Here is an 11619-nt window from a genome sequence, read left to right as displayed (position 1 = left end):
TCGGTGGATCACGATAGCAAGTATCCTTCAACTTTTGCCACAGAAAGAAATCCGGGGACGTCAGGTCCGGTGAACGTGCGGGGCATGGTACGGTGCTTCGACGACCATCTCCACTTGCCATCAAATCTGCTATTCAATTCCACACACGAGCTATGTGCCGGACATCCATCATGTTGGAAGTACATCACCATTCTGCCATGCAGTGAAACATCTTGTAGTAACATCGGTAGAACATTACGTAGGAAATCAGCATACATTGCACCATTTACATTGCCATCGATAAAATGGGGGCCAATTATCCTTCCTCCCATGATACTACACCATACATTAACCCACCAGGGTCTCTGCTGTTCCACTTGTCGCAGCCATTGTAAATTTTCCGTTGCCCAATAGTGCATGTTATGCCCGTTTACGTTACCGCTGTTGGTAATTTCCGTAATTTCTCTTGTGCCCAGTGGCAGAACTGTACACGACGTTGAAAGTCGTCGCCATGCCGTTCTTGGTGCATAGAAATATAGTACGGGTGCAATCGATGTTGATGTAGCAGTCTCAGCACCGACGTTTTTGAGATTCGAGATTCTCGCGCAGTTTGTCGGCTACTGATGTCTAGATTAGCCACGACAGCAACTTAAACACCTACTTGGGCATTATCATTGGTTGCAGGGCGTGGTTGACGTTTCACATGTGGCTGACCACTTCCTGCTTCCTTAAATAACGTAACTGTCCGGCGAACGGTCCGGACACTTGGATGATGCCGTCCAGGATACCGAGCAGCATACATAGCTCACGCCCGTTGGGCATTTTGATCATAATAGCCATACATCAACACGATATCGACCTTTTGCGCAATTGGTAAATGGTCCATTATAACACGGGTAATGTATCGCGAAGCAAATACCGTCCGAACTAGCGGAATGTTACGTGATACCACGTAGTTATACGTTTGTGACTATTACAGCACCATCTATCAAAAAGCATGGCAACGGCCTTGCCACAGTGGATACACCGGTTCCCGTGAGATCACCGAAGTTAAGCGCTGTCGGGCGGGGCCGGCACTTGGATGGGTGACCATCCAGCAGACATGCACTGTTGCCGTTTTTCGGGGTGCACTCAGCCTCGTGAGGCCAATTGAGGAGGAGCTATTCGACCGAATAGGAGCGACTCCGGTCAAAGGTAACCATCATAACGGCCAGGAGTGCAGTGTGCTGATGACACGTCCCTCTTACCCGCATCTTCAGATGAGGATGACAGGGCGTTTGGATGGTTCCGATGGGCCATTTGTGGCCTGATGACGGAGTGCTATGAAAAAGCTAAAAAAGTGGTCCAAGTAAAACATTCATATTTCTTTACTTACTACACGAATATGTACTAAAAATGGGGGTTCCTACTTTAGAAAAACGCAGTTGATACCTGTTTGACCTATGGCAGCGCCATCTAGCTGGTCAACCATAGCGCCGTCTGGTTTCCCCTTCAAGCTAGACGAGTTTCGTTCTTTGTATTTTTTTCGTTTGGTGCTTATTTTGTGAGATATTTGGCCCGTGAGATATTTGGCTCGGTCACTATCAATAGGCCACACTGTGTATAAGAGCATATAAGAGCGTGTGCGTGGGTGTGTGTCTGTGTGTGTGTGTGTGGGGGGGGGCGGTTATGGTTTCTATTGTGCTCCCCATCAAAGGCTTTCAGTTCTTTAACAACCCCGTTGCGGATTTACTTAAGCATACTATAACGTCACAATATTTTTTGAGTGGTGGATAATATATTAACGAAACCGACGGCGTCACGATGGAAAGCCTGTCAGTTGCAGTCATAGGTACTTTGATGACGTTGTTGTGGACAGGGTCGTCGTAAAGCATGATTTACTTTTAGCTTTACAAAGACGATACATTCGTTGTCTGCCTTCGTGGACGTGAAAATCTGGGATTTTTTTTGGCTACATGAAGAACATCCATTACCACCAGATAAAAGAAGAAACGATCGGTGCCTCGCGATAATTTTACGTCCTTCTCATACGACAGGTAAATCATCCACAGTGGTAATCGAAAGCCTACGTACAAGGTCCGGTACCAGCACGCTACTAGCTACCATCAGGAAGCGCAGAAACGTCCTATTCTTAGGCCGTTGGTGCATCGAGCGGAAGCCATTTCAGACCCTGAAAACTTGTTGAAAGAACTAAGGCGTCTACAGAATGTGCTCAAAGGAAACTGAGACAAAAACTGGCAAATTTCGTAAGCCATTTCTCCGAAGACTCGTAACCAGAGGGACCCAGAGAAGGACACCAAGCAGCATAAGTTTTTGCCTTTCCGTGGCTAACATGAAAGCTAAGCCGATTCCGAAATAGGCGTAAAATTCGACAACTTATGGGGCTTGCGGAAGTTGATGCAGGCCTCGGAATGCTAGGATGTACAAAACACCATGTGAGTATGGACAGTTTAACGAGGAGAGCCTGCGCCCACTATTCAACAGCGCCGTACAGAACATAAAATGTGTTTCTACCTACGGCCTCCTGAGAAATTGGTGGTAGCAGAAGATTCGACCACAGTCTGTTACTAAACGGAGAAATATTGTTTCTGGGATAGCACTACAAAAAAACAATCGAGACTAATATTCCTCAATAAGGATGGCAGGTACAGCTAAGCACATGCTAGATCCCGGACATCTGAAGGCCGAAGCCAGCGCTACGGTCTTGTAACCAGAAGAATATTTGGCTCTGGACTGGGGACCTGTGACGTCACAGGGATAGCACGTCTATATAACAACGACAGCAACGACTACACGACACTCGCCGCTTGACAGTGACCGAGGACCATTCAGCCGAATACTTGTGCATTTTTAAAACACTTGACGCGGCTGGAAGCTCTAGCATATTTTATCGAAAAGGGCAAAATGTATCAACTTAACATCGGAAATACCGATCCAGAAATAGCTACGTTAACGGTTGTAAGCCAAGTTCTATCAGGGCGTACTGACGGTGATAAAATTCCAGAAACACATATTTTTATAATAATTTGTATGCGTAGTTTGCACAAGGTGCTCAACGAACAACAGTTGTTCGAAGAAACATACTTCAGCTTCTATGCAGAAATGACGGAGCTGCTCTACGTTCTGTCGTTCCAGACAGTCACCGTCACAGTCAGCGAGATTCTTGCCAGGAGGTTATCTTCACCCACGATAGGCTTTTATACGAGAGTATACACACGAAGATATCGAGCGAGGCCAGATCAAGTGACCGAACCATCCACGAAACGGGACCCTCTCTTCATACCATCTTCTCGAGGAACGTTTAGCTAACATGTTAACGAGCAAGTTGTACAAAGTGCGCTGGGAATAATACATATCGAAATCCCATATAGCCACAGAGATCAACTGGAGATACGTCACACTGGGTCACGTGTACAGTAATGCACCTTGTCGCGTCCCAAGCGTGGGTTTTGCGAGGGATTGAACGACACGGTTCGTAAACGGGAATTAGCCGGTTGACCTAATTGAGAGGGAGACTTTTGATCTGGCTAAGATGTTAAATTCCCTGGTGTGAAGGTACAAGGCTAGGATGTTGGTAGAAGTAAACTCGTATGGACGTTATAAAAGTTCTAATTTATTCATAAAGAATACAGATCACCCTAACTGCGTAGTGATTGTACCTACAGAATAGCCAAGCCCATTGCAGAGACGGTGACTGACTTCCACCGTTCTGGCTGCCTGATAGAACTTTCCAGCACTTTGCTGCCCACACTAGCACCCTACGTCAGAGTCCCGCGGTCGCTGCCTAAACGCTCATCGGCGACTATCTCCAACTGTCTGCCTGCAGCCCGCCCTCAGCCCAAGTCGGCTGCTACTCACTCTGACTACCGTCGCTGCCTAAACCCGAGAGAGCGAGATCTCCCCGAAAACCTCATGGGATCTACGATATTTCACAAAGTCATGTATGGAATTGTCGTATAACATTCCCTTCGGCTATGGTCTAAACTACATTTACATCTGAGGATTTCTGTCATTTGAGAATCAGATGGTGTGTTCCGTTTGCTAGAAACTCTTCAATCCGGTTACAAAACTGGGCTAATCTTCCGTACCCTCGTGTTTTGCTCTTTATGTGCCACTGCGGTAAAGTGTCGAACACTTTCCGGAAGTCAAGAACACGACATCAACCCAGGGTCCTTTTCTGCTGCTTTCTACGTCTCGTGAACGAACGTAACAAGCTACTTTTCATACTGTCGTTGCTTTCAGTGTTCATACAGAGGAGCTTTTCAGCGTCCAGAAATGTCAGAATACACGAGCATAAAGCATATTCCAAGGTTCTACAACAGACCGGCGCCAACGATATAGGCGTTTTTTGTCTCTGTTGTTGAGAAGAAATATCTTCCTATGCACCTAATACTATAACATAAACAACAAATCTGCACGAAATATTCCCCAAATTTTCCCTCAAATGTTTCGCTGCCTCAGGAACATCCGATGATCATGTTCGATCCACCATTAACACTTACCTTCAGCCAAATTATTTCGCTTTCAAAATCTGTACTAACCTCAATAGATTTTAGCATATTTTATGTTGTTGTTGTCTTCAGTCCTGAGACTGGTTTGATGCAGCTCTCCATGCTACTCTATCCTGTGCAAGCTGCTTCATCTCCCAGTACCTACTGCAACCTACATCCTTCTGAATCTGCTTAGTGTACTCATCTCTCGGTCTCCCTCTACGATTTTTACCCTCCACGCTGCCCTCCAATGCTAAATTTGTGATCCCTTGATGCCTCAAAACATGTCCTACCAACCGATCCCTTCTTCTAGTCAAGTTGTGCCACAAACTTCTCTTCTCCCCAATCCTATTCAATACCTCCTCATTAGTTACGTGATCTATCCACCTTATCTTCAGTATTCTTCTGTAGCACCACATTTCGAAAGCTTCTATTCTCTTCTTGTCCAAACTAGTTATCGTCCATGTTTCACTTCCATACATGGCTACACTCCAAACAAATACTTTCAGAAACGACTTCCTGATACATAAATCTATATTCGATGTTAACAAATTTCTCTTCTTCAGAAACGCTTTCCTTGCCATTGCCAGTCTACATTTTATATCCTCTCTACTTCGACCATCATCAGTTATTTTACTTCCTAAATAGCAAAACTCCTTTACTACTTTAAGTGTCTCATTTCCTAATCTAATTCCCTCAGCATCACCCGATTTAATTTGACTACATTCCATTATCCTCGTTTTGCTTTTGTTAATGTTCATCTTATATCCTCCTTTCAAGACACTGTCCATTCCGTTCAACTGCTCTTCCAAGTCCTTTGCCGTCTCTGACAGAATTACAATGTCATCGGCGAACCTCAAAGTTTTTACTTCGTCTCCATGAATTTTAATACCTACTCCAAATTTTTCTTTTGTTTCCTTTACTGCTACAAAAAGTACGGTAACATTTAGTGAGGTTAGTGTAGATTCCGAACGTGAAACAGTTCGGGTGAAGAAACGTGTTAAAGGACATTCGAACATGGTCATCTGATGCTTTTACTGAATCCCTGCCTCAGGAGAAATACCAACAGGACGTTCTGTGTTTTCTCTTAGTAGAATGGTGCACACGAAGTTTCCATTTAGTATGGGGAGAGGTCGATATAAGATTACGCAGACAGAGATGGCGTGAATAAAATTACACCTGCCAACCTGCAGTGCGCTTATCGGCAAAGTGAAAAAGTTTCCAAACGTTTACTCTGTTCATTGTGAGATGGCCTACATCAGCTCTCACAATAACCGCCACTCCAATACTTCCAACCGAAAGGCTTGTTTCCTGGGCCTGGCAACTGCTAACAGAAAGCATCGAGTGCGTACTTGTGGTGCCATGGGATCCTCTTCAAGTCGGCGAAAAATCGTCTTCTAAATCTCTCAAATTTCTGTATAATACCAGAAATTTTACCATCGACAGGAGCCTCTTCTAGAAATATAAGTAAAATTAAAATGAGAAACACGACTTGGTCCTTTAAAGTCATTGACGTAGCTGTGTGAACAATATGTCAAGAAGCGTCGAGGTGTGCTTGCAAGAGGAGTTTATAGATTAACCCTCTTCTGTTTTCTTCATACTTGTAGCAATTGAAACTCAGTTCCCGAACAGCTCCTTCCTAATGCAGTATGACGAAATTATCAAACAAACTCGAAAAAAATTACCTTCGAAGATATGAACCTTTCCAGCCTGTTAATGTAGAACATTCGTAACATTCGTAAGCTATCAACTATGTCATCGATTTCTGAGTGCTTAATATTGAAGTCTGGTTGTCATGAAGATGTTGGTTCGAATCCCGCAATATCATCAACTTTTTACTTTCGTTTGACTTCAATTTTTACTAACAAATCCATATGTTAATTATCAAACAATAGTCATAATTTTTAATCAAAATAACATTTTGTTTTTACTAACTGCGATATAATCGCGTACACAAACAGTGACCCAATACAATCAAATGTTTTTTATTCCAGTCTCTGATCACAATATCAATTCCTTAGACGATGACCGATTTCAGTCCGTAATGACTATCCTCAGATCTTTTTGACTATGTCATTACGGCCTTATCATTTTAGGACATGGTGTAAAAAATATCTGAGGATTGTCATTACGGACTGAAACCGGTCATTGTCTAAAGAATTGATATTGTGATCAGAGACCGGAATAAAAAACATTTTGTTTTCAATTACTAATTGAATTCGTTTTCGTTGGATTGACGAAAGACTGTGATTCGGTCGACCTGGAAGCGTTGGTCGACATTTTGATAGAATTTGGAGAGGACCCAAGAACCGTGGAAATTGTCGACAAACTAAAAAGTAAAATTCATTGGCAAGCTTTGCAAAGAGTTAATTGCAACTGGAGTCCGACAGGGTGGTGGACTGTCCTCTTCACCTGCTTGTTACGGAAAGTTATCCGAGACTGCGAAAGGCAATTAGCCGTAAAGGGGCTTCTGAACAAAGTTCACATCGGAGGATAAGAGAGAGATGTTAAACTGCCTAGGATTCTCCAACGACCTGGTGACCCTGTCAGGAAATACGGAGGTATCTGTGGAACAGATAAAATTGCTGAAGTAACAAGCAGAACAAGGTGGCATCCAAATATCTATCGAGAATACATAACCAGCATCCAAACGGTCTATCATAAACTGTAAAACAGGAAAGTGGACAGTTCGGATACCTTCGTAAGATAGTGCAGATGAAATCTGGAGGAAAAAAAAAGCCAACGACAGAATGTCCAATAGAAGAAAAAAGGAATATCAAGAAAAGTTAAGCTCAGGCATTGTAAAACATCGATCAAAAAATCTGTACGCAAGTGAATTCCTCAAAATGAAAACATGAAGCCGAGAAGTTCGAGCACAAGATACCAAGGGAATTAATGGGTCCTAGGGCAATATAATAGCATAGACTCGGAAGAAGAGAAAAGTTATATAGGAATAAGGATCAGCTGAAATTCTATAGACAGCTGTTCAGGATGTATGCAGCTCAACTATCGAAGCAGATTCTTATTGCATTGGGTGACAGAATTAAGTCACTGATAAATGGCTTTCCTCGGATAGGTCAATTATGGACCACGTGCCAATTTCAGTTTCTTATTCCTTGTCCTTTTGTTTTCTTCCGACAATCTTTCACCTGTATTAAATGCATGTTTGGCCATCAGCTGCTTTCATTTTAAACCCAAATATCAACCGGTTTCAGTTATGGTCCATCTTCGTGGATAAGAGTTGAAATGATTTAAGCCACCACATTACGTTTGTCATTACTTAAATAATGTGTAGAGCATATCATGAATATCTATATACGACACGGGACTTTTAGAAGCAAACATACTGGTACTGAGTGTACAAAAAGCAGTACTGAAGAGAAGATCAGAACTACAAGTTTTACATTCCACAAAATATTGAGGATTTGATAAAAGTTTTTTGAGCTCAATATTTTGTACAATAGGGCATGTTTCGGAGATTTAACTGAACGTGACTGGGAAATATGGCTTCATCACTAAACAAGATATGAGATACATTTGGAGAATTCTGCCTTAATGCCCATGTACGGAAGTTAACACGATTTTCATAATGTTTTCCATGCAGCTCTTGATGGAAAGAGATGTGATAGGGATGAAAGTTGTCGATGGAAGATGCTTAGGACAAACGCGACTTCCTCCTTTGAAGACACTGTCCATTCCGTTCAGCTGCTCTTCCAGGTCCTTTGCGGTCTCTGACAGAATTACAATGTCATCGGCGAACCTCAGAGTTTTTATTTCTTCTCCATGTATTTTAGTTCGTACTCCAAATTTTTCTTTTGTTTCCTTTAGTGCTTGCTCAGTATACAGATTGAATAACATCGGGGATTGGCTACAACCGTGCCTCACTCCCTTCCCAACCATTGCTTCACTTTCATGCCCCTCGACTCTTACAACTGCAATTTGGTTTCTGTACAAATTGCAAATAGCCTTTCGCTCCCTATATTTTACCCCTACCACCTTCAGAATTTGAAAGAGAATATGGCAGTAAACATTGTCAAAAGCTTTCTCCAAGTCAAAAAAAAACTATAAACATAGGTTTGCCTTGCCTTAATCTATCTTCTAAGATAAGTCGTAGGATCACTATGGCCTCACGGTTTCCAACATCTCTACGGAACCCAAACTGATCTTTCCCGAGATCGGCTTCTACCAGATTTTCCATTCTTCTATAGAGAATTAGCGTTAGTATTTTGCTGCCGTGACTTATTAAACTGGTAGTCCGGTAATTTTCAACATCTGTGAGCACCTGCTTTCTTTGGGATTGAAATTATTATATTCTCCTTGAAGTCTGAGGGTATTTCGCCTGTTTCATACATCTTGCTCACAGGTGGTAGAGTTTTGTCAGGACTGGATCTCCCAAGGCTGTCACTAGTTCTAATAGAATGTTGTCTACTCCCGTGGCTTTGTTTCGACTCAGGTCTTTCAGTGCTCTGTCAAACTCTTCACGCAGTATTATATCTCCCATTTCATCTTCGTCTACATCCTCTTCCATTTCAATAATATTGTCCTCAAGTACATCGCCCCTGTATAGACCCTCTATACATTCCTTCCACCTTTCTGCTTTCCCTTCTTTGCTTAGAACTGGGTTTCCTCTGCATCCTTAAATTTGTCTTCTAGCCATCCCTGCTTAGCCATTTTGTACTTCCTGTTGATCTCATTTTTGAGACGTTTGTATTTCTTTTTGCCTGCTGCATTTACTGCATTCTTATATGTTCTCCTTTCATCAATTAAATTCAAGATATCTTCTGTTACCCAAAGATTTCTACTAGCCCTCGTATTTTTACCTACTTGATCCTCTACCACCTTCACTATTTCATCCCTCAAAGCTACCCATTCTTCTTCTACTGTCTTTCTTTCCCCCATTCTTGTCAACTGTTCCCTACTGTTCTCCCTGAAACTCTGTACAACGTCTGGTTCTGTCAGTTGATCCAGGTCCCATCTCCTGAAATTCCGACCTTTTTCTGTTTCTTCAGTCCACATCTACTCCTGGAAATTTCTTAGCATTAAAACCTGCTTCCTAAATCTGTCTTACCATTATATAATCTATCTGAAACCTCTCCCACGTATACAACTTTCTTTCATGATTCTTGAACCAAGTGTTGGCTATGATTGAGTTATGCTCCGTGCAAAATTCTACCAGGTGTCTTCCTCTTTCATTTCTTACCCCCATTCCATATTCAGCTACTACGTTTCTTTCTCTTCTTTTTCCTTCTATCGAATTCCAGTCACCCACGACTAATAAATTTTCGTCTCCCTTCACTGTCTGAATAATTTCTTTTATCTCATCATACATGTCTTCAATTTCTTCATCGTCTTCAGAGCTAGTTGGCATATAAACTTGTACTACTGTGGTAGGCGTGGGCATCGTGTCTATTTTGGCCACAATAATGCGTTCACTATGCTGTTTGTAGTAGTTTACCCGCACTCCTAATTTTTATTCGTTATTAAACCTACTCCTGCATTACCCCTATTTGATTCTTTATTTATAACCCGGTATTCACCTGACCAGAAGCCTTGTTCCTCCTGCCACCGAACTTCACTAATTCCCACTATATCTAACTTTAACCTATCCATTTCCCTTTTTAAATTTTCTAACCATCTGTCCGATTAAGGGATCTGACATTCCACGCTCAGATCCGTAGAACGCCATTTTTCATTCTCCTGATAGCGACGTCCTCTTGTGTAGTCCCCGCCCGGAGATCCGAATAATGGGGGACTATTTTACCTCCGGAATAGTTTACTCAAGAGGACGCCGTCATCATTTAGTCATACAGTAAAGATGCATGCTCTCGGGAAAAATTACTGCTGTAGTTTCCCCTTGCTTTCAGCCGTTCGCAGTACCAGCGCAACAAGGCCGTTTTGGTTAGTGTTACAAGGCCAGATCACTCAGACTGTTGCCCCTGCAACTACTGAAAAGGCCTCTCAACAGATACCCCTCCGTTGTGGTTGCACCTACGGTACGGCTATCTGTATCGCTGAGGCACTCAAGCCTCCCCACCAACGGCAAGGTCCATGGTTCTTGGGGGGACTGAATGGTACGAACAAGTGTAGTCACGGAAATTTTTCAAATACCGTATCTCGTAATGACTCGTACTAGAATCCTGCAACAAATATCACTGACATTATAATTTAGCGAACTTCTAGTTTTTTGAAGTCAATAGCCATCGTTCGGTTTAAAAAGTATATGTTTGTACCAAAAATACACTTTGTAATTAATATTACACTCTGTTTATTGGCTAACAGTACGAGCCCCTGAGTACCAATCCGTTCTCAGCACATTAATAGCGCTTTCCAATCCAACAATATTTACGGAGCAAGTTTTAGATAATAAATTGCATGGATCCCTGTGTGCGCGAATCCTACTTGCACCTGGACAATTTTTTCCTCAACTCAACTACCGACGAATATGTTTGTAATTAATTAAATAAACAGTGCTCAGAAATGTTCTGCTTTTCAAAGAGAATTTTTTCGGACTGATTACAGCGTCGTACTGCTTTATAAAAGTAATATCTGAGTAAAGACCTTCGAACTATGTAAGCAGGCCTATGAAGAAAATAGCAGAGCCCCCTGTTTACACAAACCTACACGAATAAGGATTTATTTGTTGTAATTCACGTATCTGCTCGAATAGCTTAATCCACAGAGCGCTTTCCTGTGTGGCAACGAAGTAAGTCAGAATCGGACCAAATGCCGGACCCTTTGCCTGGTCCACTGGCCAGCCTGATTGTGGATTTTTGGCGGTTTCGCACACTCTTTTAGGCAAATACTGGTCTCGTACAAAACTGCCCTCAGGGAGTAGGATACTGGGTTAAAAGCCGATAACCCACAGAACTTAGCCATTTTGAAGACTGTCTGATGCTCCGCCATTTCTTGAAGCATCGCTTGTACAAACACCACACATGTAACAGCCGCCCAAATTCGCAGCTTTGGGATCTGGACACTAGCTCCTTGGCTCTGCACTTGCGGTTGCCTTGGGCGGTCGATCGTCGTACTCTCCCCACGGACTCGTGTCCAGCCAGGCAAACAGTTTCAGCTCTCCTCAACACCAGCCCTAGGTGGACGAATAACTCGCCTACATACTCGTAACGTGACAACACGCACAACCGATAGTAAT

General features: G+C 42.7%; 1 pseudogene; it reads left to right on the top strand.

The window, feature by feature from the left end:
- The first annotated feature begins 978 nt into the window (after positions 1–978).
- On the top strand, positions 979–1095 carry LOC126357211 (5S ribosomal RNA; annotated as a pseudogene).
- The last annotated feature ends 10524 nt before the right edge of the window (positions 1096–11619 follow it).

Source organism: Schistocerca gregaria, chromosome 3 (assembly GCF_023897955.1).
Source record: "Schistocerca gregaria isolate iqSchGreg1 chromosome 3, iqSchGreg1.2, whole genome shotgun sequence".
Taxonomy (NCBI): Eukaryota; Metazoa; Arthropoda; class Insecta; order Orthoptera; family Acrididae; genus Schistocerca; species Schistocerca gregaria.
The sequence above is the reverse complement of the archived record's forward strand: the minus strand, read 5'-3'. Positions and strand labels throughout refer to the sequence as shown.